Here is a 27306-nt window from a genome sequence, read left to right as displayed (position 1 = left end):
CAATGATGTGTTCTTAAATTGAGGAATATCGATTATGGACACTTATGATACGAATGATTGTATTTTAAAGTTAAATAATCTCCTCCATTTACAAATGGAATTAATAATTTCTAGTATTTGCAGCGAGATATCAAGGCCTATCGCCTTTGGAGCTATCCAGCAAAGCAGTAGTCCAGTAGAAGATGAAAAATAAATTGATGTGTTAAAATTTAAAGTTACGGGAATTCATCAATGAAAAAGGTCACACAGTGTTTTCCACCTGCCGCCGCATGCCTTTGCTGCCATATTAAATAGCGCCAGACGTTTGTTCGTTTGTTACCTCATAAAGAATGCATTAAAAGCATTTTCACTAGCTATTTCCACAATTATCTCGCTGACAACTACACGCATACAAACACTTTCTCGCGTCTACGGTTGCCTCACCGTGGCGGCAACGAGCGCCACGTCTGGATGCCAACCAAAGCGGCGTCCAACGAGTGTCACTGACTGCTTCCCGTTTCACTACTCTCCATGCCACAAGTGCCGCCGCAGCTGACACACCGCTAATGGCGTGTCGTGCGAACGCTCGGCGCTGCGGAGGATTTGTTGTGATAGCGTGACGGTGCGAACTGTTGACTTTTTTGGGGTGCCACGAACACACACACACATTGGCAACATGCACGGTTGTGTGCTCGGAAAATGTTGGCAAAAGGTGTTGGCGGGAAACCACGGCGCCGCTGTCGGAGCTGAAACGAAGGCGCTGAAGCGGGTGGCACAGCAAATCTTCGCCGTGATGCTTGGGGATCGCGTTTATTATGAGCTTGACGTGACGAGGCGCGCAGCGAGTGTGACAGCCATTTTGACATTTCACACATAACTAATATGAATGTGAACATAAGTATATTTAATTTTCCTTTTCTTTTTTATTTATTAATTTTTTTTTTTGAAGAAGTGCACCCCAAATTTTTAGCGACGAGCGAGAATGCGGTTCCACATACCTATACATAGCCTGCAGTTAGATATGTAGAACCTTTTAACGTCCTCTTATAAACGTTCTTTATGAGCAAGTATAAAGTTTACATTAATGCTGATAATGCGCTAGCTGCTAATGACATTGAGCGAGTTTCAAATTACTGATATCAATGTTTTATTTGTTGTTCAGACTCCTTGGATTCCTGTTTTTTTTTTTTTTGCATATTTTCACAAAGACGTTGAAAAGTCGTCGCATGCACCGCGTAATTTATGAGCAGACCTCAAAACTTCATGTTTTAATATGCAACCATGGTGCTCTCCCGAGCTGGCTGAAGGAGTTGCATGAAGTAGTGCTTGATATTCGCTGTAGGTGGTAGGTGACTAGACGGCAAAATAGATATTGCAAAAATTATGATGCCAACGCTTAGATGTATCACATCAACGTTCAGCACACGTTCATCCATCAACGCTTTTGCGGCTGATGATAGAAATTGTCAAAGCGAAAGTTTTGCCCGAGTCCAGGTGTTGGCAATCTTAAGGTAACTATTTGCTATAGTTTCCAGTAATGCTGAATGTTGTTGAAGACTCCAGCTGTTTAAGGCTTAGTACAGTTAAAAACAGTGTGCGATTTTAGTAGAATATTTCCGAATAATCTTTGCAGATTAAATTAAGTTAGAGATTGCAAGATTTCATTAGATTTATCCGATTTGTCCGTTTTTGATATGATAATTGACTGAAATTATTTTGGAAAGCTTTTAGATGACTTGCTTATTAAATGACCGTCTAACATTGTCTGGTTACTGGCTAACTAATGGTTGAAGCAAAATCTAGACTTGTAGAAAGAGGTTTTCTAGTAGCAGCCGAACTACCTCGCGTGCTATTTATATTTCTATATTAAAGTTTCCAAATTAAAGTTTCCCAGTATTGATTTCAGAGAACACGATGTGACAAAATATGCGATAATGGCATGTTTTAACATTTTTACTCGCATTGATTTAATAGTGTATGAATAATGAGGAACATGTAGCTATGCAATACGAACCAAGCCACCAAGAACTAGGAAACGTCTGTTGTGATGGTATGGATGCATCTAATTAGGTTTAAACTAGTCAGAAAATATTAAGAAGAATAAGTAGAAGAAATTGTTCTAATGTTCTTTTTCAAACGACTAAATTATACATCAAAATGGTAGCTTTGTGTAATAGAAAGCCAAGATCAAGAAAACTATAAAGATTTAAACGACTAAAATTTTATAATAATAACAGTTTTTTTTTTCAAAAATTAAATGATACACATACTTGGTCAAATGTTATCATGACTTCCACTATAGATAATATTCAAATTTTAAAAATCAATGCTTATGTCTGTATATTTGCTTTTTATCAACACAATTCGACCTGTATATCCGACATAAAGTCCCTTGGAATAACGAAATTCATTATTTATAGTATGTGGGGGCTGGGTAATTCCTGGACCGATTTAAATTATTTTTGCCACCTACATATACTACTATATCCACAATCAAAAGAATATCATTTTGCTAAGATATCTCACATATTAACCGATATATACGGTATACAGTTCACCGGAATTTTGAAAATCCATATAAATGGGGGCTAGAGGAATTGTTGGCCTGATTTTACCCATTTTTGGCACAGACTTACACTGTTAGAAGAAATAAATCTCCTTTAAAAAAGTACACACTAGAAATACAGTATTTGGACAAAGTTTTGTTCCGATATCTTCTCTGGCGACTGACAGACATCAGAAGTTCAACTCTACTCGAACGCTGATCACTTTGGTATACTTATATAACACTATATCTAACTCGTTTAGTGTTAGGACTTACAAAATACCGGTGCGAGTATAAGCTATTATACTCTGTGCAACATGTTGAGAGATTATAAAAATATCAGTTAAGAAATTCTAAGATAAGTTTATTAGTTAGAAGAAACTAGTTTGGTCCAATGCCATGTCGGTGTTATACGGTGTTATTGATTACAATATTAAATTTAAGGTCATAGAACGGCCAGACCCTCCCATTTTCAAATCATAATTAACGCTTTAATATCCAAAATCATGGTTGTATTTTACTTCCAATTTAAGCAAAATTTCCAATTTCCACATTTAAATTTTCAGCAATATTCACCGCGTATGTCCACTGTTCTCTGCACACCTAGGACATGTCATTTCCTGCGTTATGGAATAACTATGGCAGTTTGAGAGCGATTGTACATTTTCTGTGGTATTTTACTTAAATAAAATATTCAAATTAGTGGCGAAGTACGCGGTATGCGTGCTCAATGCGACGCCCCCAGCAGCTAAGAAGACCGTGCCATGAAAGTGTCTAGCATTATGAGGTGTCTATCTGCATTTTTGCATATTCCTTGTGTACTTTTTTCAGCTTCATTTACTTTGCATTCTTCTGCAATTTCCTTTAGGTTTTTTTTATGCGAATTTTTTCATAATTTTTGCGGTTACCAGCCATATTGACATTGCATTCTCCTTGCTGTCAACGCCAGCACCTATTCTTACACATATATAGTTCTATATATATACATATGTAATAAGTATTTACTATGAATGACAGCAGTGCGCATTCACCGGATCATAATGTCAGCGATGATGATGACTGCTGCCAATAATGTGCCCAACCACTCGATCTTCGGAGACAAAACTAAAATAGTCGATGCTCTCCGCACGCTGGTTATTATCCACGGCGTGTTCGTACTCGCGCCAAGTTGGCACCTTCAATTGACTTTGCTGCCACACACCAAGATTTCGCCTTGCTGCAACGTCTTTCGCTTTTAACTCTCTCAACTGCACTTAACCCTGCCATTCGGTCGTCCCACAAAGAATGCATCTGCCTGGCACCCAACCTTTTCTCGTGGTCGATTTGAAGCGGCACACTCACGCTCCTGCATCTCCCTCTTGCGCCACTGGCTGGTGGAATTTTTGTCAAAGCAAAGTGGCAGAAGTTTTAATTGAACTTTGGTGAGTTTCGGTTCAAGCGCTTCGTCCAATACGCCGCATCGCCAGAATCTCAAGAGAAAGGACGACGGGACATCATTCTATGCACCAATGTCTGCATTTGGAAGCTGAAGAGCCAGCAAATGATGATGCGGAGAGTGTGGGGGTAAGTATGCGGTGGTTTTTGAATGCAAGCGGTCGCATAAGAAATTTCTGAAGTTGAATTTTGTTGGGGTAAAGGAAGAAGAGAAAAACAAAAGCAGCAAAGAAATTCTTTAATGGAATAATTAAGCATGTTTACCGAAGTTTAAGTAGTGCGGCTGCTTTATGCGCTGCATTGCGGTATTAACGAACTGCTGCTGCTGTCGCTGTGAACAAGTTTATGGGGTCATTGAGCAAAGTGGATGTTTGCTTTACGATCTCTTTCATTTATAATTTGAATATTATTCATTAAATAGCGAAGGGGTGTTCTGTGTGGGTTGGGCATATTAACGCGTCATATGACGCCACGAGTATTTTTCATGAAACACAGGAGATTTTTAGGTTTTATATTTAATATATAAAGAGAACGAAATCGGGGTAAAGCAAAAAGGGAATTTTATAATTTATTATTATATATAAAAGATATTATTAATATTTATAGAATATCCAGGCTCAAAGTATAATTTTTTTATATGAATACACAACATTTTTATTTTAATAGAGTCTTACATATATATTAATTTTTAGTTCTTTCATATTTAAGAAATTCTCAAAAACCTGGTATAAATTTCTAAGCCAAAAAACTTTGCATTGAAGAAGGACCTGAACCATTTACTGTCTTGTATCGAATTCAACTCTGGTGTTGTTTTCCAAAGTAAATATTTTGTCAAGAGAGATCAGTGTAGATACATATATATATTTGGCTCCTTTTCGTGCTATCGAAGGCAGCTTTAAAATCGATGAAAAGGTGGTGAGTATTGATTTTTATCTCTCGGGTCTTTTCCAAGATTTGGCGCATGGTGAATATCTGGCCCATGGTGGATTTTCCAGGTCTAAAGCTACCCTGATAAGGTCCAATCAGTTCGTTGACGGTGGGCTTTAGTCTTTCCCACAAGACGCTCGACAGGACCTTATATACGGTAGTGAGGAGACTTATACCACGGTAATTGGCGCAGATTGTGGTGTCTACCTTTTTATGGATTGGGCAGAGCACGCTGAGATTCCAATCGTCGGGCATACTTGTTCCGACCATATTCTACAAAGAAGCTGATGCATGCACCTTATCAGTTCTTCGCAGCCGTATTTGAATATCTCGGCCGGTAATCCATCGGCCCTCGCCGTCTTGTTGTTCTTCAGGTTAATTGCTATTCGAAAGCATAGAATCATATATTCTGAAGTTCGGTTCGATGTACTTTCTTTCTAGAAATAATGTGTGCTATGAGGTTTTAAAATTTATTTTCAACGATTTCCATAACAGCATAATGTGAGAAGAAGGCGGAGTAGTGGTCGAATGTTACCCATTTGGTAATAAGCTTAGCTATTTGTTCTAAGGGCTCCGACAGTTTTCGTTATGTATATGGAGAATTAACTTTTAAATCTCAGCTTCGAAATTTTAGATTTTCTGTGAGACAAAGATAAAACCTGGATTCCATATACATGTTGTGTAACGTGTATGAGACTGCTATTACCATGGGCTAATCAAGAACCCAGACAATTTTTATTTGATATACTAATGTTTTTAAATGAGTCTATGTCCCCTCTCCAAACGCAACACACCAACACACAACACCCACCACAACTTAAGAAGTACAACACTGTCACACCATCTCATCCCAGAACACAAGAGAATTGTACCGAACCAAAAGGTAATGCAAGTGATTATTATTTTTGTTTGACTCTAACCAGTGTCAAAACTTGTCTTTGGCCAACAGACCCATCCTACATAGTGGCGAAATGTTTAGGAGGGAGATAAGAGGGATTATTTGTAAGTACACATATACGGAAACCAATAAACAATAAGAACTGGATTTCTTTCCGACGAATTAGGGTGATGTGAGCAATGAGACGTGACATCAGCTGATGGATGTAAACATAGTACAATACTACATGTGAGTCACTATGCTGGTATATGGTTTCTTGAGCTTTTATTGTAGTACATATCGTAGTACAGAAACCATGTGTCTGTCTTAGGCATGAGACAGACAGGTATTACATATTATAGTATGCTTCAGAAACCGTAAGTGTATCACCGGTGTTCCGTATTTTGTTTGAAAGCAAATGGTGTTCCGTACTACAATACGGTTCCATAAACCATTTAAATTTTGTGGTGTTGTGAAATGTACTACAATGGATTGCATTGAACACACCGAAAGCTTTAAGCTCTTCTGCCACAATCATTTGTTTTTTGACATTTTGACATACAAGAATTAAATTAAATTCAAAATAAACTGCAATCAAAAAACAAAATTTGAAAAAAAAAATGATGTGAAAAATATATTGATAAGTAATAATTATAATGGACAATACTATTTTAAGATTGCTTGAAGTTATAACTAAGACAGGATCAATTTTCCTGCCTCTTATTCATAATTATAATTTGCTTGCATTTATTAGTAACAGCTGATGGATGTAAACACAGTAAAATACTAGAAATTTTGGTCATCACACAAATATTGTCCAAACATTGCAAAAAGTTTAGTAATAAATCAAGTACACAGATGGAGAATAATATATATTTATTGAACAGAATCGCGAGAGTAAAATAAATTGTATTTCGACATATTATTGAGGACATTGTCACATAACAAATATCTATTTGCGAGTAATAATTTAATAATGATTTTTATTCGCCTATCCAAATAGCTTGCAGATAAGCGCTTTCTTTCTGAACATAAAAGTGCAGAAAGCATATAAAAATCACTTCACATTTCATATATGTAGATAGATAAACTATATTAACTGTTATTCATGTCAAATCAACGTTTGTGTGAATGAAGCAAATGCAAACCGCAGATAACCCGCAAATTCCACATTTGTATTCAATAGCAAATAATTGCGAGTTTGTGGCTAGAAGAAGTAGGGGAACTACTAAATAGAGAGGCATGAAGTAACTGCTAAACCAAGAAAACTTGCTAACCAACTTGAAAATACTTGACATAAGAAAGAAAACTAAAGCAGTAAGTATTTTGTCAACTCATTCCCACCCCACCGAGCAGAAGCTTATCAGAAATGTCAAACACGTGCGCAGGGTCCAGCAGCCAGCACGCAGCCTGACCGCTTGAGAATACCAGCAACGGCTCATGGAAACATCATTACCACCAGTAGATCGAGTTCGCATGCTCGAGCGCTGTGCGTCGGATCGATGTCACTGCTTACGAGTTAACTTAGGCAGCAGCCGTGCAGCCACTCAGCTACTCAGCAGCCGGACACTGGTGCTTCGCTTGCGGTTTTTTCGTCATCATCCTTATTACAATGTGATGATTTCTTCAGATAGTTGTTGTTGCTGTTATTTTTTTCTTCTTCTTTTTTTGTGGTACAAAAGCAGACAATTTTCTAAAGACCTTCTGCGCATACGATGTATGCAAAAACAAAAGCGTAGAGCAAGAGAAAAAGCGTCTAGTTGACACTTTCACTGCACACGTCGCCCTTACAGCGCCGAGTCAATGGCGAAGTTTTGGCTTTGCGAAAACTGGTTTATTGCATTTCTTTCGTTTCATTTGCTTCGTGCCACTTACCAGTTGTAATTCCGTATTTGCACTTATTCTTTTCGCCCTATTTGATATGGGCGGCTGGCGCATCTTTGAATATCATTGATTTCGGTGATAGTTTTAGGCGTACGTGTGGAACTTTTGTGGCTGCCACAATACGCCAAATTTTGCGCAGACTATGGTTGCGTCGTGCCTGGCGGTGTTATCTGTGGGCGACAGCGTGTGAATTTACTTTTTCCTTGTGCCAAATAAAAACTTTCCACATGGCTGGCCACACGAAAAGTCTATTCAATGTCTGTCTGTAATTGAATTTCATAACTATGCGTTATTGATTGTGCGCATTCTACCGCCATTGTATTGGTGGCGTGGTGGAAGCGTGTAGATGGAGTGGGAAAGTAGTTGCCAGAATTATGAGTTGAGATGATTGAAATTCGTGACAATATAATCTGCTGATTCCTGAATATTTACTGTACCTGCGTGAAAAAGCCCAAAGCCAAAGAAATCTGGTTTATTATAGTTTTTCGGAATATATCTTTGTGTTGGCGTTATTCATGAATTCTCCTTGCCACAAAGCGATTTTCAACCATTTTTCGACAACCGAAACTATTTGTACTAATGACATTCTGTTACTTGTATTTTCGTGACTAGTTCTTAAAGCTGATTCTTTGGCTAAACCTTTTGCTGCTTAAATAATAATGTTGACTGATATTTAATATTTGATTAATGCTATTAAGGCTATCTAACAATCTCCAACCACAAATGGAAGAAAAGTGAAACCTGCATATTCTTAGGTTCCTAATACAAGGGTCTTACAATATACAATATAAAGCGATTTAATGCAAGGGCGCTTTGTTTCTCAATTTATATTCACTTTTCTTATCATATTTTCCAGTATTCCATGGCCTATGCATAAGAACGAGGAATATGCTCACAAATTGGTTAATTTGACATTTAACTAGCAAGCAAAAAAATTTTAAATAAATTTAAAGTGCAAATGAAGCCTCGTCATATCTCCTCCAATCTCATTGTTGCCTATTTTGTCTACGCTACTCGATGATGTCATTATCAGAAGACTTGATAACATAATTGAAGAAAAATCGGCCACAAAAATCAGCATCGGCATCCGCCATATTTAGCCGATTCTTTCTACTTCTTTCGGATTACATTTTTATTATACTCTCGCAACAAAGTTGCTAAGTTATTTCTTGGCACCATAGGAAGGTTGCCTTCGGACCACTGCCACGCCCACAAAATGGCGAAAACTGAAAACACATAAAGTGTCATAACTAAGCCATAACTAAAGCTATGGAAATAAAATTTGGTATAAAGGATCGCACTATGAAGGGGCCCCGTCCTCAAATAGGTTTTTTGTATATATCTCGCAACCCAATAAAGCTACCAAACTTCAGCAATCGTTTCTTTTAGCCACTTCTTAATACAGTCCAAAAATGAGGAAATCGGATAATAACCACGCCCACCTCCCATACAAAGGTTAGGTTGAAAATTACTAAAAGTGGGTTAAGTCACTAACGAAAAACGTCAGAAACACTAAATTTCACATAAGCAATGGCAGACGGGTGTGGGCGTCGCGCACTTATGGGTTAAAAATCATATCTCAAGAACTACTCGACCGATTTCAATGAAACTTGGTTTGTAATAGTTTCCTTACATCCCAATGATATGTTGAGGAAATAGGCCAAATAGCTTCACAACCAAGCTTACTTCTTATATACCAGAACTTTGAAGACGATCTGAATCGTTTACTTTACAATATATAAAGTAAGCACTAGTGAAGATGCAGAGAACTGCAATTATTCCCTTTTTTGAGTCATTGGTTGAGTAACACAAAAAATAGTATTAGTGCATATAAGTCAAAAATCATCAAACACAAAGATCCACTAAAACACATTTACGCACAGCACACAAAGCGAGAGAATGAAAAATGAGTAAGTTTCTCTTCATACGTATCGTTGAAGTGCTCAATTGTCTCATGAGCCAATAATTCAGTCAAGTTAAACAAAAATGAGCCATACCACCAAAATAACACCAATAGTATAGCTAAATAGGATCAAAGTAAAACTGACGAAGGCTGTGCCGCCGCTAGGCAAAAGTGCCCTGCGGGAAATGACTAACGATGTGTTTTGTTCTTTGATGTCGTGTATTACATTTGATGTTTTAAGTTAATTAATGACAGTAAAGTTAATACTTTTAGGTTCTAATATATTTTTTTTAATAGTAATGTATTGAAAATGAATAAAGACGCACGAAAATGCATGTTCAATGAAATAATGAAACATGTAATGTGACGAAGTTCTCACTGGGTATCTTGACTTTCGTGCTCAGCTACGAAGTCACAATTCCACTCATGCCGATCAGTGTAGCGAGCTCATTCAAGTTTATTTTCATCGTGACCAATGAACAAGTGAGTAAAATGAAATTTTTAATATACGCTCGTTTGAGTCATAAATTGACGGCACATATAGTGCAGAATTACTATGAGTTTTTTTTTGGTTTGGTGGAAATGAGTCTTTGTCATTTTTGATATTTGTATTAGTACTCATTTACACCAATTTGTTTGGCTCATGAGTTTGTGCACTAATTTCATTATTACTCAATGCAGATCTCTGTGAAGATGTCGGTGCAGAACTTTGTACAAATACTACGATTATAGTGTGGCAGCCCCATTTTAAAAATCGCCGAAATCATAGGTTTTTAAGACCCCATATATCAACCTCGGTGCTTCTAACCTAATATTAGGGTTTCCAACTTTCAATGGACTTTATACAACATATGTACAGTGACTCACAGCTTGCTCATAAGCACAAGGAAAATTGAGGAAAGATTAACTCTTACTATTGGGGAGTGTGAGATTATCTCGCAGCCACAGCTGAAGTACCTGGGGGTAATATTAGACTCAAGGTTAAAATTCAAGGAGCACTTGGCGTACTCGTCGAACAAAGCAAACAAAATATATAACGCCTTATCAAGAATGATGGCAAATACGGGCTGCGTGCGTTCCAGCCGAAGATTTTTAATTGCAAAGGCTATGAGCTCTGTAATTTTGTATGCGGCGCCAATATGGATTCAGGCGGTAGATGTTAAAGCGTATGCGAGACCAATAAACGCAATACATAGACTGTCGGCAATAAGAGTAATAAGTGCTTTCCGAACCATATCTAGCGATGCTGCTGAAGTGTTGGCCAGCATGCCACCTATTGACATCCAGGGAGATGAATTCGTGCGACTGCATATGGTAGCAGCGCCCCCCTCAGAGAATAAAAAGTTAGACGAGAGGAAAATGAGCATCTTGAAGTGGCAGCAACGGTGGGAAGCCTCAACTAAAGGACGGTGGACACACAGACTAATACCAGACATCCATTCGTGGATATATAGAAAGCATGGTGACCTTGATTTCCACCTGACCCAAATTTTAAGTGGTCACGGGTGCTTCAGAAGTTACCTATACAAATTCCGTAATGACGTTAGTCCGTACCTTCCGGTGTGTGCAGAGTCCATAGAAGACTCTGAGCACGTATTTTTCTATTGCCCTCGATTTTTAGATATAAGGGAAAAGTTGATAACAACCATGGGTGGTAACTTGACGGTGGAAAATTTGACTGCACTTATGTGTCAGTCCTCTGATAATTGGAAAGCTGTTAGCGAAGCGGCAGCCATAATAATGACAGAATTGAGACATCTACAACAGGCTAGGCGTCAGTCAGTCCGCGCTATAGAGGAGACTTAAATTGTCTTGACACTCCCATGAAGTAATACTTAATCCGGTGGTTCCGTGGGAGTGTTTTGTGCTGGGAGTAGGTTAGGTTTAGCGGATTAAAGTTCCGCACTTCGGCTTTCGATGCTTCCCCCTACTATAAAAAAAAAAAAAAAAAACAGCTTATTTCGTGTAAGCAACATTTGATATGAAATTAATATTTTTTGCTCCGGACTAACTGAACGAATGATGCAATTATATTGATAATTTAGTTTTAAATACAAAACATGTAAACAAATTTACAAAAGTATTCAAATTCAATATTTTATTAAACAAAAACCAAATCACTCATAATTCATAGGTCACAGCTTATTTCGTGTGGTATAAAAATTCTTACTAAAAAGTTATAAAAAGTAAACAAAAATAATATTTCAATATTTTGTGGAAAAGCCTTTTTGCTCGATTACAGCTTTCATGCGGTTTTGTATTGATTCCACTAATTTTTTTGTATAATCTGGCGATATTTTACCCCACTCTTCCTTCAAAGCCGCTTTTAGAGTTTGGACGCTAGAAATGTGGTGTTTTCTAATATTAATTTCCAGAATGTGCCATACATTTTCAATAACGTTCAAATCTGATGACTGTGCAGGTGTTTGGATGAGGTGTGGACAATTCCAAATGAGCCAAGTTTGTACAAGACCAGATTTATGTTTAGGGTCGTTGTCCTGGTAGAAGCGAAAAGTGTCACGTATACCTAGGTTTTCTGCACTTTGAAGCAAATTTTGCTTCAGTATGTCTAGGTACACTTCTTTGTTCATAGTGGAGTCTATAAACTCCAATCGACCAACGCCTGCAGATGACATACACCCCCAAACCATTACATGACCGCCACTATGTTTTACTGTTGCGCGTAAATTTTTTGTTTGAAGCTCAGTATTTGGTTTCCGCCATACGTATGCTTTACCATCTGACTCAAAAAGATTAAACTTGCTCTCATCGGCGAAAATTACCGTATTCCAAAAAGCATTGTCCTTGTTTAAATGGTCTTTTGCGAACTGTAAACGGGCCTTTTTATTTTTCTTATATTTTATTAGGAGCCTTTCGACCCTTGTTATGCACGCGATTTTCACGTACAAAGCGCTGAATTATGTATTGGACTGTAGATGAACTTAAGTCAACCATTTCAGCAATTTGTTTTTGCGTGTTTCCACTTTGAAAATGTTTAATAACTAATTCGCGTTTTTCAATTGAAGTGCGTGGACCCATGTTGATATACCGCGTAATTGCAACTGATCTGCACTGTTTTTAGAACATAAACTGCTTCTTAAGTATTCATAGTTCACACTTTGATTTACCGTTAGTTTTCTGCATCCGTTATTTGCATGTATCACATGAACGAAAATCAGCACACGAAATAAGCTGTGACCCATGAATTATGAGTGTTTTTGATTTTTGTTTAATAAAATATTGAATTTGAATACTTTTGTAAATTTGTTTACATGTTTTGTATTTAAAACTAAATTATCAATATAATTGCATCATTCGTTCATTTAGTTCAGAGCAAAAAATATTAAGTTCATATCAGTATTATCAAAATTGTTGCTTACACGAAATAAGCTGTGAGCCACTGTATATGACGAATATGTGGGTCAAATTGTGTATTATATAATATTAATAAAGTTAAACAAATAAATTGCGAGAGTATAAAATATTCGGTTACACCCGAACTTAGCCCTTCCTTGCTCGTTACTTTTTTGATTTCCTTAGAGCATAAAATTTGAATTCTTCTGTTTACCATATAAAACACAGTGGATTACATTTGACAAAACTAACATTTCATCATAGCGATAATTTAAGTCTAGTATAAAGAAATTCAATAATTTTGCATTAAATGAAAGGTTTTATTTACCACTGCTAGAAATATTCGTTTTATGCCAAATATGCACAGTTTTGTTTAAAGTTGTTGAGATTTTGAAGATAATGTCATAAAGCCACTATTATAGAAGCATTCGTTAGTAGGTTAATCTATTTTTAAAAGTTTGCCATAGACAGGATCACGTAATAATCACATGGTGCTGGCCTGGACTATAAGGTGCATGCAAAAGAACCTCCCAAACAAGCTTCCGTTTCTATCGAGTCACTATCACTATTTGCCGCCTTTCACAATGCGAGATATAAATGACAAAAGTCATCTCTTTGAAAATAACGGATTCTTTTTACTAGACCTACTATTTTCGAATATTGGCCTTAAAGCTCATATTTGTCCTTAAAGGAAAAAAAAACTATGTTGCTGATTGCTGATTCGCTTTGAGAAAACGCGAATAACTTATTTTTCCTATCAACATATATCTTATAATAATAATTTGTTCAGTTTTAAATATTAATTAAATGAATAAACAACTTCATATTTACATATGAGCTGCTGTCTTTCTAAACGTATCTCAGGCATTCATTAGAGTGTTGCACTATGATTTACTTTATAAATTATGACTTTTCTTACTACATTTTTTAACCGATCTACTTGCCTCTTACTTGAACAACCGTTACTTCAGAATCAAGCAGTGGCAATCATAAACCACCCTGCACCCCATTGTAGTATCCTGAGGCCACTCTTATATATCTTGTTCACTTGCGATATGCCTACGGCCAACAGAATGCAATCCTCAATTAACAAAATAGTGGAATGGACACAGAGAACGAGACGAAATCAATACACGTAAACTACACTAATAAAAGTGCTTGATATATTCCCTTACATATTGGTAATGTGGTAATTGCATACTCCACCTCTGCGAAATATCTGGCCATAACGCTGGATACAAAGCCGAAATGGAGAAATGGAAAGAGCACATACGAAAAAAGTTGCTGAACTAAAACTAAGATATAACAAAATAAGCTGGTTAATCGGTAACAAACCGCAGCTAACAATATCAAACAAACTTCTCGGATGCGCTGCACCGATATAGACTTAAGCGGCACAAAGGTTCCAAAATAAAGTCCTACGGAAATTTGTAAATGCCACGTGGTATATCTAATACGTAATTCAGATCTACACCGTGATCTTCATATAAAAATGGTCCGGGAAGTTATTCACGAAGAAGCATTGAAACATTCAGCGAGGTTGCAGAATCATGTAAATTCTGAAGCCCGACGACTAGGAGAGAGTAAAAGTTACAGGCGTAGACTAAAGCGAACAACGTTCCATGAACTTATATGAACATAAGAAGTATTATACGTAATATTTAGTTTCTGAAAAAAAGCGTCCTACAAGCGTTTATATTGTATTTATATTTTAAAATTAGAAAAAAATTGCTTATTAGTACAATTTTGTTTTGTTTTACTAGTTGCAATCATATGAAATGTAAAACCATATCGAATTACGTTTAAACAAAAAAATAATAATTGTATAAAAATCTTCAACTTTTCGGAGAAGGAGACAATATTCGATGTAGAAAATGAATGGGGCCATAATATGAATCGTGACATGAGAATGATCCCAATTTAAAGATTCCTTCTTGGTTCATTATTTTATTTTCTGCACTTATTGATGCGAATTATATTTGAAGTCTTTTACACAAAAGTGCATCAGTGACTTTATACTCGGGATAAATTATTTGGTTTGCCAAATGAATGCCTTATCAGCCCTCATTGAGTGACCTCTGTTAAAGTTTAAAAGCCTATTTCAGCGTTGTACCTCTTCCGTTTGCCCATTGAATTTGGCTCCCCAAGGAGGAAGTTTTTTCCGCTGTAACGAACTTTCAGCAACTTCACCGCAACGCGCATTCGTTTTATTATACTTTTCAGTTTCTGCAAACAGAGTTGCCGCTATCTGGAAGAAGTAAGAACACAGTTGGAAACGAAGTTGAACCACAATGAAATCTAAAGAATTAAAATAAAAGTGGGAGGGGCGGAGGAACAGCACAAAGCAGTGTAGCGGCAAACTTTAAATTGATTTAAATTGTAAAACAAAACCACAAATTTGCACGGTCAGCAGCTATATAATGAAAAAGAGCATTAAACGCATAAAAGGAATATAAAAAGTGAAAGAATTAAAGCGTTTGAATACGACAGAGAACACACTGCTGCAGATGTCGAAGCTGTACACCACACACACACACACTCTCCCGTCGAGGCGCAGAAGCTTGGAGAGTGTGGGCGATATAGGCTGGTCTGTCATAAAATGTTCATAACCCGACGAACGTTGGCAATGAACCATCGAAGCAAAGGCGAAAAGTCACCGGTTAGCAGAATTGCAGAAATGCTTTCGTAGACAAAAAGCCAAAGGCCGAGGCTAGTGTGGCAGGAGGTGGAACCAATCGGCGCACAACTGAGTGAGCAACAATGATAGCTCATCAGACGTCAATGACAAAAAGCGTGCGCGCGCAAGTAGCCCGAGAAAACCCCAACAAACCATCGCGTAGCAGACATGCAACAAACAGCAGAATGAGTAGGAGATAATAAAGATAAAAGTGCGAATTTTGTTAATGGTAAAAGAAGAACACAAAGTGCTGCGTTGAAAATTTGCCAGCAAAATGAAAGTCGTTTAAAAATTTCATTACCAGCCCCCCACCATGCGGCTGACATCTGACTTTTCTTTCTGCTTGCACACTAACCGAGCGACTGGCCGCCCGCTTGTCCGCCCAGGCGTTTAGCACTTTGATTGCGCTTGCTTGTTGGCTTGGTCATGGTTGCATGCTTGACTGCACCGGAAATGAAGCTTTAACGAATTAGAAATCAAACACGCACACAGACGCTTACACGTCTAACCAACTAAGCGTTGACCAAAGCCATTTCCTCATCTTCAACGGCGCTTTCAATGCCAGCCACACACCGAATGTGGAACTGTTGGCCAAAATGTAGCTTTGGCTTTGTGTGCGCCTGCTGACCGGAAATAGTAAACGAAATACTGCAGTTGCAGGCGAACGCTCGCCTCACCGTACACTTGGTTTTCACAATACGTTTTCGTTCAACAGATATATCGGAAGAAAGATAAAATATCAAATGAAAGGGTAAAGTGCTAACAATTGCCAAACTACGCTGTTTCGGACTCTTCTCCGCACAACAATTAAAATCGTGTTTACCAGCTCCGGTATTGGGAGGAAATGGAATTGGTGTTTGGAAAAAAATAAATATCGGATGCTCTGAAAAAAAAACAATAAAAGTGACGAAAGAAAGCTATAAAGTAGGAAATTGATACAACAGCGGATTTTGGAATTGGCTGAAATCGGGTAATGGGCACGTCCATCTCCCATAAAACGAGTATGTTAGGTCCGCATGTTAAAATTCCTATATGGAATAAATAAATTAATAATAAATTTAAACATATGACAACAATGAATTTAGCATAGTATGACTCACTAAAAATAAATAAAAGAGTTCTTGCCTGCAACTAGGACCCATATATCTAATGAATAATTTCTATAACTACATTTTATACTATTGTAGATAATTCAGATACAAAACAATTTTTATACTCCCCCAACATATTGCAACGAGAGTATAGTGTTTGTAACACCTAAAATATTTAGATCAGAGTGACGAATAGAGTTGAAATCCGTATGTCTGCCCGTCCGTCCGTGTTGGTACACATGTTCTCTGGGACCATGAGAAGGTTGGTATTGCAGAAGGGCGAAATCGGACCAATGACACGGCCACAAAGTGTCGTTAATGGAAAAGCTATAAAGTGCTATAACTAAGACCCACCGCCTAATTATGGGTTAAAAAAAATATTTTAGGAACTACTTGAACAATTTCAACGAAATTCTGTTCAAAACTATTCTTTGGCATCCCAATGATATAGTTTGAAAATTGGCGAAATAGGTTCGCAACAACTACTTTCTTTATAACATAGTTTTGAGGCCCATTTGAATCCATTTTACATTAATTGCGAGAGTATAAAATGTTCGGTTACACCCGAATCTAGCCCTTTATTTTAAATTAAGCTTTCTAGCTAGCTTGAATGTTGATGTACAGTGACTCACGAAATTGATCACGCTTCTGTTGAATAGCCATTTTTTCTTTCATTCTGTCTTACATACGCAATCATATACACATCCAACTGAATACTTTTGTTGGTTGGAATTAAACGTACCGTTACCAATATGAACCAAAGTTCAGTCGGAGGCGAAATCGGCTCATTGGGCGAATTATGGCTTAAGGTGCAGCAGGTGTGGGATTCAATTTCATCAGAAACATACGCACATTTGTGCAGTAGTATGCCAAGAAGAATCAAAGACGTTATAAACTCTTAAGGTGATCTCATTGACATATTTTACATTTAGTTTCGTTATTGCTTTTATTTATGGTTGTTTGATGAAATCTTACTTGTGTTTAATTCTTCATTATTGTACCTTTATAACAAAGGAAACAAATTAAGAAAACATCAAAACATATACATATTAGATTTTTATCTTCGATTGGGTATCTATTGATACCGTGATCAATTTCGAGAGTCACTGTATATCATTTACTTGGTATCAATATGTTAACCATTTCGCGTTACTGTGCATATCGTCGGCTGTCAGAACAGATTTATTATTGTGTTATTAATTTCTACTACATCTCTAGAATATTGTCCTAAAACAAGGTCAAACCGAACAACATTTTTGTAGACGCAGTCTAAAGAAGTTCTGCGCTCCCGCACTTTATTGTCACTGGAAACTTAAACTTTCTTTCCATCTCAAGAATTACTCAACTTGGTTAAATTTTAGACAGATCTTCGGAATACAATTCGCAAGGACTTGGACGAAGGAATTTCAATTATAATTATTTAAAAAGAATGGCTCTGCCAAATGTGCAGTTTCCAGTACCGTTTTAACACATTTTGAAAGTTTGTGCCATGTTCGATGTAGTGTTTGTAGCCAAATTGTATACTCTAACATTTCATTGTACTTCATCATGCTAAAGTCAAATAAGGTATTTGATAAAAAGTCAATAGATACATCATCTGTCTTTATGGAATATGATTCCTCAGTCTTCCGGGTCTGGTTCTTCACGCATATTTCTATTTGAATAACAACAAATTAGGTATCAGGAAGATACATGGTCATTCAATATCAAATACGAAATAGTTATAATAATATTGTTGCCTTATTTTAATAGAAATAATATTTATGCTTTAAGTTGCATTGAAATTGAAATTTAATATGATAAGCAAATATTAACTCCACGCAAAGTGATATCCCATAGAGAAAGCAATTTGATAAACTGAACGAAAATATAAAATTTGTCTTTGTCGTAAACACACGCTTATCAAATATTATCAATAATATGACGAATAAAACGGCAAAATATTAAAAGGACATTTGTTTTCATACTGAGACTGTAGCGAACACAGAAACATTGGCATTTATGAGACCTAATAAAATAAAGTCAAATATCGCTTAAGGATATCAATAAATGCAGAGAAAATCAAATTAAATTTGCAACAACAGCAAAAACACTAAAATAACAATGCAAGGATAATATTGTGGCAGCAAAATTACACAACCACAGCTGCACATACACTCACATAAGACACATCGGTCATACATATATGTATATTATATAAGTATTTCCTTGCAGAGGATTTTCTAAATGCCAAACATATGCATTGCTGCGTTATATGTGTATGTGTGCTTTTGTTTTTGCATATCACTGTGATCGAAGCAAAACAAAAACAAGCATGAAAATAGCAAATTGAGAGATTGAAAACAGTTTCACAACATCCGCAATAGAATAAAAATAATATATTATACAAATACCATTTAACAGAAATGCAACAATAAAATAAAATAACCACTACAACTGCAATCGAATGTGTCACACAATCACACATACACATACACATACTGTTGTAGTTTGGTGATGCTGCGGACGGGGTCAATTGCACAGGCGGAGTGAGCAGGCTCAGTGGTCCAGTTCGCAGTTGGCAGTTGCCAGTCTCCAGCTGCCTATTGTGAGCCTCAAAACAATTCACCACTAGCATTGGTATGTATGACCGGTCGTATGAGCAAAATGGATGAGTGGATAAACGGTTGATTGCCGACGCTGATGCAGAATATGGAGCATGCAGAGGAGTGTAGCTGGCAGTGAGAGAGTGCCGTGCGGCGGAAGCAGCATGTAAACGTATTAAAATAATAAATGGAAAATTTAATTGAAGCCGCTTGCATTGCCATTTTTTGTGCACTATCTGCCACAATAAGAAGAAGAAGCACAGCGAACAACAAAAGCTTTCATTCATACACATATACATACAAACTTACAGTGATACTTATGTAAGCATATCCTTGCATATTCTTAATTTGTATGGCCACACACAGCCACTCACTCAGAGACATTACTAAAAATATATCGCTTATGTGGCTGTGTGTTTTGCGGTTGTGTATTTGCCTTAACAAGCGCTGGCTTGTTGTGCAATCAATTTTCATTGCACACACACACACACACACATATGCTAGATACCAGCATATGTATGTGTGCGTACATCCGTTATAAAGTCAAGTTATTTTGCAATTTTCTTTTTAGCTTCATTCGCATATGTGTCTGTCATCTGGCAGTCGTAAGCATGCAAGTTTGTTAGCATTTTCTTTAAGTTTTCTCATTTGTTTCTTCAAACTGTATTGTCAATTTAAAGTTTGCTCGTTTTTTCACTCTTTTCAGCCGTGTAAGTGCTTTCAAGTGATATCGATGGATGACAACAATTGATTTCCATATCGGAGAGTTAGAAAGGCGAATGTGCACAACACATATGCACTCCATTCAGAGAAGCTTCTATGAATAACACCCACACACTCACTCAAAATAAAGTGTTTATTCAAATTTCAACATGTGCGTTTCTCTCGTACATTCTGATATAATAATGTAGTGTAGAGTACATGTGTGAAAGGTGAATTTCGGCATGAAAAGCAAGCATTTCTTTCTTCTATAAATTTGCAAAAATAAATAAATGAAATAATTTATGAAAGTGAAGACATGCATTCAATTTTGAAAACTTAAAGAATTGCATACATCTCTTTCAAAAAATGTTGTAAGCAATTTTGTTTATCAATTAGTTCGTTTGCTTTCTGTAGAATAAATTACTAACGCATTTTAATATCATGTTTGAGATCGTTTATTAAAATATTATACAGAAATACAATAAAAATATACAAAATTTAACTGAAAACAAGATGATAGAACAAAGCAGTCAAAGAAGTTCGTAATGCTTTTATGAGAGAGGGTCAATAGTATTGAATACAGGAGCCTTATTCCTAAAAAATTGATAAACTCTGTAGCTTTCGGATAAAATTTTTTTAGGAAGATTTTACTCGAAAGTCGGAGTCCGATCTGCTTAACCTAACCGACTCCCAACTAAAGACACCATAATAAAACACTAGTTTAGGTACTACTTCGTGAGATTGTACTAGGTATGTATATTTAATGTTACAAGTTTTGGTATTTACAGTAAAAATATAAATTTTATGAAGAGTGCTAAGAAACATGAATTATGTGTAAAAAATGTTTTAAGGAGTATTATTCACGCTCCAAGTGAATTAACATGACAAAGATTACTATTTGTAAATTATTCAGATCTATCCAAAATGAACCGTTCCACTTCCGTTTCCACAGTATTTTCCGAATCTAGCTTGCAGCGACATTTTCTTGTCTCAGCAACAGCAACGAGATAGTAGTCAAAACTGTGTCCGATTTTGATATAGATATGTATTTTTCAAAAATATACCAATGGAAGCATGAAGGTCATATATGTTTCTTTTTAAAAACATTTTCATTTACCAAATTCAGTCAAAATAATGAATTTTAGGTCTAGTAAATATAAATAAAATAAATGATATGTTTTCGGGCAAACATGCACCGTTTTGCGCGATAAATTGTTGAAAATTTGAAGATATTTGCATAATGTCACTCAGTGTCGGTATAATAATAAACTGAGGCATTGAGATTCATTCTTATCATATCGGGAGAACCTGCCCATATCTGTGCAATTGCTTCCTTAATATGGTCTAATTATATTATTTAATCAATTATTATACTCTCGCAACAAAGTTGCTTAGAGAGTATTATAGTTTTGTTCACATAACGGTTGTTTGTAACACCTAAAACTAGACGAGTTAGATATAGAGTCATATATACCAAAGTGCTCAGGGTGACGAGTAGAATTGAAAACCGGATGTCTGTCCGTCCGTCCGTCTGTCCGTCTGTGCAAGCTGTAACTTGAGTAAAAATTAAGATATCTTAATGAAACTTGGAACACATGTTCCTTGAGGCACTGAGAGGGTTGCTTTCGGGCGAAATCGAACCATTGCCACGCCCACAAAATGGCAAAAACCAAAAACACATAAAGTGTCATAACTAAGCCATAAATGAAGTTATAACAAGTAAGGAAGGGCTAAGTTAGGGTGTAACCGAACATTTTATACTCTCGCAATTTATTTATTTAACTTTATTAATATTATATAATACACAATTTGACCCACATATTCGTCATATATATTGTATAAAGTCCATTGAAAGTTGGAAACCATAATATTAGGTTAGAAGCGCCGAGGTCCTCATGTTCGATATATGGGGCCTTGAAAACCTATGGTCCGATTTCGGCGATTTTTAGAATGGGGCTGCCACACTATAAACGTAGTATTTGTGCAGAGTTCTGCACCGATATCTTCACTAGTGCTTACTTTATATATTGTAAAGTAAACGATTCAGATCGCCTTCAAAGTTCTGATATATAGGAAATAGGCGTGGCTGTGAAGTGATTTGGCCTATTTTCACAACATATCATTGGGATCTAAGGAAACTATTACAAACCAAGTTTTATTGAAATCGGTCGAGTAGTTCCTGAGATATGGTTTTTGACCATTTTCCATTTTGTAAAAAAATCTAAGTGCAGCTTCCATCTGTCATTTCTTATGTGAAATTTAATGTTTCTGACGTTTTTCGTTAGTGAGTTAACCCACTTTTAGTAGTTTTCAACATAACCATTGTATGGGAGATGGGCGTGGTTATAATCAGATTTCCTCCATTTTTGGACTGTATAAGGTAGTACCTAAAAGAAACGACTCTAGTTTCCCTGATATAACTTTAGTAGTTTCCGAGATATGTACAAAAGCTTAGTAGGGGCGGGGCCACGCCCACTACCCCAAAAAAATTGCATCCACATATGCCCCTTCATAGTGCTATTCTTCATACCAAATTTTACTTCCATAGCTTTATATATAGCTTAGTTATGGCACTTTAAGTGTTTTCGGTTTTCGAAATTTTGTGGGCGTGGCAGTGGTCCGATTACGCTCATTTTCGAACCTTCTTATGGTGCCGAGAAATACGTCTTCCAAGTTTCATCAAGATATCTCAATTTTTACTTAAGTTACAGCTTGCACGGACTTACCGACAGACAGACATCCGGATTTGAACTTTTCTCGTCACCCTGATCATTTTGATATATAACTCGTTTAGTTTTAGGACTTACAACCAAAAAAAATTTTATTCTGGATTAAACTATAATACTCTCGTAGCAACTTTGTTGCGAGAGTATAAAAATTAAATTTGGAATAAGGGATCGCACTAGGAAGGGGCACATATGGGTGTAGTTTTTTTGGGGAAGTGGGCGTGGCCTCGCTCACAAATCGGTTATTTATATATAACAAGCAAACCAATAAAGCTATGTAAGCCAAACTTTCTGCAGTTGGTTCTCTTACGTACCCCACCACACGCCATGAAAATAGTTGAAATCGGATAATAACCACGTCCACCTCCCATACAAATGTTAGGTTGAAAATTACTAAAAGTGAGTTAACTCACTAAGGAAAAACGACAGAAACACTTAATTTCACAGAAATAATAGTAGAAGGAAGCAGCACTCAGATTTTTTTACAAAATGAAAAATGGGCGTGGCATCGCCCACTTATGGGTCAAAAACCATATCTCAGGAAGTACTCGACAGATTTCAATGACATTCGGTATATAACATTTTCTTTACACCCTGATAACACGGATAAAAAAAGGACGAAATCGGTTCACAACCACGGCTACTTTCTTTATAACTCAAATTTGAATTCCATCTGATTTCTTCACTTTATAAGATATACATAAGGAACCAATGAAGATAGCGGAATAAAACTTTACACAAATAGTGCATATCATCTCTGATATCACTTGTGAAAAATTGTCGTGAACGGGCTATAACTTTTCAAGGCCCCAGATATCGAATATGTTGAACTCAGCGCCTAAGGGTAAATTTTAACCGAAAATTTGGGTAAATCTCTCAGATAATTTAATGCAATTCAGAGGAAATTGTTTTCTTCTATTGTGTGTCCCTGTTTCAAAAATTATTAAAAACGGGTCATAACATCTCCTAGCCCTCATATACCTAATTATAGGTTTTCCAAAAATACGGTGGGCTTTAATCTACATATATGTATTGGTTAATATGTGAGATATCTTAGCAAAATTAAGTGAGCGTATAGTCTTGCATATAGTGTACCCTGCTGGTGAAAATGAAAGAAATCGGGTCAGGAATTACCGCAGCCATCATATAGTATATATTACGATTTTCGTTATTCTATTAAACTGTATGCCGAATTTATGGATAAATTTTGTATATTTATATTTTAAGTTTATTCAATAAATTTCGAGAGTATAAAATATTCGGTTGCACCCGAACTTAGCCTTTCCTTACTTGTTTTTTATTACAATTGTACCTAGTATACAATGATTAAATACTAACAACAATTCAATTCGAATAAGTTAAAAATAATATAATTATAAGCTAAATGTTAGAGGAATTTATTTGCGGCTACAGTTACCTTGCTAAGTCTGAAGGTATCTTACGTTTCAATCGGTTTTCTCGTTCAGCAGTACCGATGAGTCTGGATGCCTCTTCATTACATGCTGTATAAACCTCATTTCGTGGTTATTTCGTTTACTACTGAATCCGCACCAAGATCACGGTGAAGGTCAGCAGATCTAATATACCAAGGAACATTAACTATACTTCTTAGTACCTTATTTTGTAAGCGCTGAATGGTGGCAATACAGCTTTGACTTGAGCAACCCCATAGTTGAGCTCCATAGGCCCAAATTGGTTTTAGTACTTTATTATATATAAACAGCTTGTTTTCGATTGAAAGCGTGGACTAGATGGTAACACTTAGCAAATAATCAAGCTCACCCCTTTATTTCTTAACATGATCTTTCCAGTGAAGCTTAGCATCTAGGGTGATTCCTAGGTACTTAGCATTATTGTGATGTGGTATAGGAGTACCAGATATATAAATGGGATGGCATGATGTTTTTTTAAGTAAAGTCTACGTGCATTGATTTGGAATTGCATTGACTGCTGTCTGCATATAAGATAACACACATTTTGTCCCGTATATTCATAAACATAAAGTCCACTAAAATAACGAAAATCGAGTTGTATAGTATATAAAGGCTGGGGTTAATTTCGAATATTTATGCGACCGAACTGCATTATATCCACGATTTTAACTTCTATAAGGCCCGCGGGATGTTTGAATAACTTAATATTAGAAATATGGAAACTTGTGTACCTTATGTACTGTTCGATATCTGGGGACTTGAAAAGTTATAGACCGTTTTCGACAATTGTTCCTCAAGTGATGCCACACATCGGATGCAGTATTTGTGTTAAGTTTTTTTACGGTGTCTTTATTGATTCGCGTTTTATATATTCCAAAGTGAACGAATCAGATCAAATTTAAATATATGTTACAACACAAGCACTTTCGCGCATTTCGCATGTGAAGCCGTTTCCACATGAGTACAGCCGTTCTGTACCATCTTTTCTATTCAATTTTGTGATTCTGACGTTTTCGTTAGTGAGTAGTTTTCAATATAACCTTGGTATGGAGAGTGGCAACGAGAGTATTATAGTTTTGTCCACATAACGGTTGGTTGTAAGTCCAAAATCTCAACGAGTTAGATATAGGGTTATGTATATCAAAATGATCAGGGTGACGAGAAAAGTTCAAATCCGGATGTCTGTCTGTCTGTCCGTCTGTCCGTCCGTCCGTGCAAGCTGTAACTTGAGTAAATATGAGATATCTTGATGAAACTTGGAAGACGTATTTCTTGGCACCATAAGAAGGTTAAGTTCGGAAATGGGCGTAATCGGACCACTGCCACGCCCACAAAATGTCGAAATCTGAAAACACTTAAAGTGCCATAACTAAGCCATAAATAAAGTTATAACAGCAAAATTAGGAATAAGGTATCGCACTAGGAAGGGGCATATTTAAATGTAATTATTTTGGGGAAGTGGGCTTGGCCCCGCCCCCTACTAAGTTTTTTTTACATATCTCGCAAACTATTAAAGCTATATCAAGGAAACTTTCTAGAGTCGTTTATTTTAGGTACTACCTTATACAGTTCAAAAATGAAAGAAATCGGATAATAACCACGCCCACCTCCCATACAAAGGTTAGGTTGAAAATTACTAAAAGTGGCTTAACTCACTAACAAAAAAAGTTGGAAAGACTAGATTTCACATAAGAAATGGCAGATAGAAGCTGCACTCAGAGTTTTTTACAAAATGGGAAACGGGCGTGGCATCGCCCACTTATGGGTCAAAAACCATATCTCCGAAACTACTCGACCGAATTCAATAAAACTTGGTTTGTAATAGTTTCCTTATATCCCAATGATATGATTTGAAAATAGGCCAAATCGCTTCACAACCACGCCTAAATCGCCGAAATCGGACCATATATCGAACACGAGGACCTCGGTGCTTCTAACCTAATATTAATGTTTCCAACTTTCAATGGACTTTATACAATACATATGACGAATATGTGGGCCAAATTGTGTATTTTATAATATTAATAAAGTTAAATAAATAAATTGCGAGAGTATGAAATGTTCGGTTACACCCGAACTTAGCCCTTCCTTACTTGTTAGCTTTATTTATGGCATATTTATAGCACTTTATAGCTTTTTGTCTTTCTCCATTTTGTATTTATAGGAATTGTCCGATTTCACTCATCTACAATACTTTCTCATTTCGCCAAAGACCAAGTACATCATTATATTTAAATTTTATCTTAAGTTTGTGCTTGCAGCGACGGACAGACAGACATACGGATTTCAACTCTAGTCATCATCCTAATCACTTTGATATATACCGTTAGTTGAACAAAACTTTTATCCCTGTGTCACTTGTTGTATATTAGGTTAGGTTAGGTTAGGTTGCAAGGCTGTTTCCCAAATGGAAAAAACACATGTAGACTCTAAAATATAGTCCTTTGTGAAGCCTGGATCCCCCTTAGATTAACAAAACTAGGAGTCACTAAAGCGCCCTGAACCTACTACAAATCTGCAGAGATTCTTAACCTCTATATTCGCTATTTCGCGAGCCTGCTCCAAAAAGTGAGAGCCAAGAAATCTCTTTCTTGATCTCGCAAAGGCGGGACATTCCAGAAGAAAGTTGTATATTAAGACACTAAAATTTGTACGTCAACTCCGAATGACCTAGGGTCGATTGCCATATTTGGCAAACTTTTGATTTCTTATATCATCTGAAGTTGTTATGAAAATCAGATCCCTCCTAGAGACATTTATGTAACAGTAAACTGTAACAGTGCACCAGTAATCTAAGAGGCATTAAAAATATAAATTAACCATATTAACCTATATTTGCCGATATCAGAGGACCACTTTAAAGGCACGCACTCTGGATCGATGGTTACTTAAACAATTTAGTGGTTATATATAGGAGCTTGTGTGTCAGCTGTTGTTAAAGTTCCGTATAGTATACTATGAGCTTAGTATTTTTGTGCATTCATAAAGCTCATGTCTAAGAAACTCGAAACAGTTTGATATAGTGGGGATATAAATAATTACATTAAGCTAAGTTCATTTGGAAATAATTTTTTCGCATTTATGGAGTTGCCAACATCACGTAATATTTCTAGTTGTTACGAAGGAAAATCAAACAAACATACAAACATACGAGTACTATATAGAGCAACTGAAAAGAGCCACATGCCG

Source organism: Zeugodacus cucurbitae, chromosome 6 (genome assembly GCF_028554725.1).
Source record: "Zeugodacus cucurbitae isolate PBARC_wt_2022May chromosome 6, idZeuCucr1.2, whole genome shotgun sequence".
NCBI classification, from domain to species: Eukaryota; Metazoa; Arthropoda; class Insecta; order Diptera; family Tephritidae; genus Zeugodacus; species Zeugodacus cucurbitae.
Note: the sequence above shows the minus strand (reverse complement) of the source record.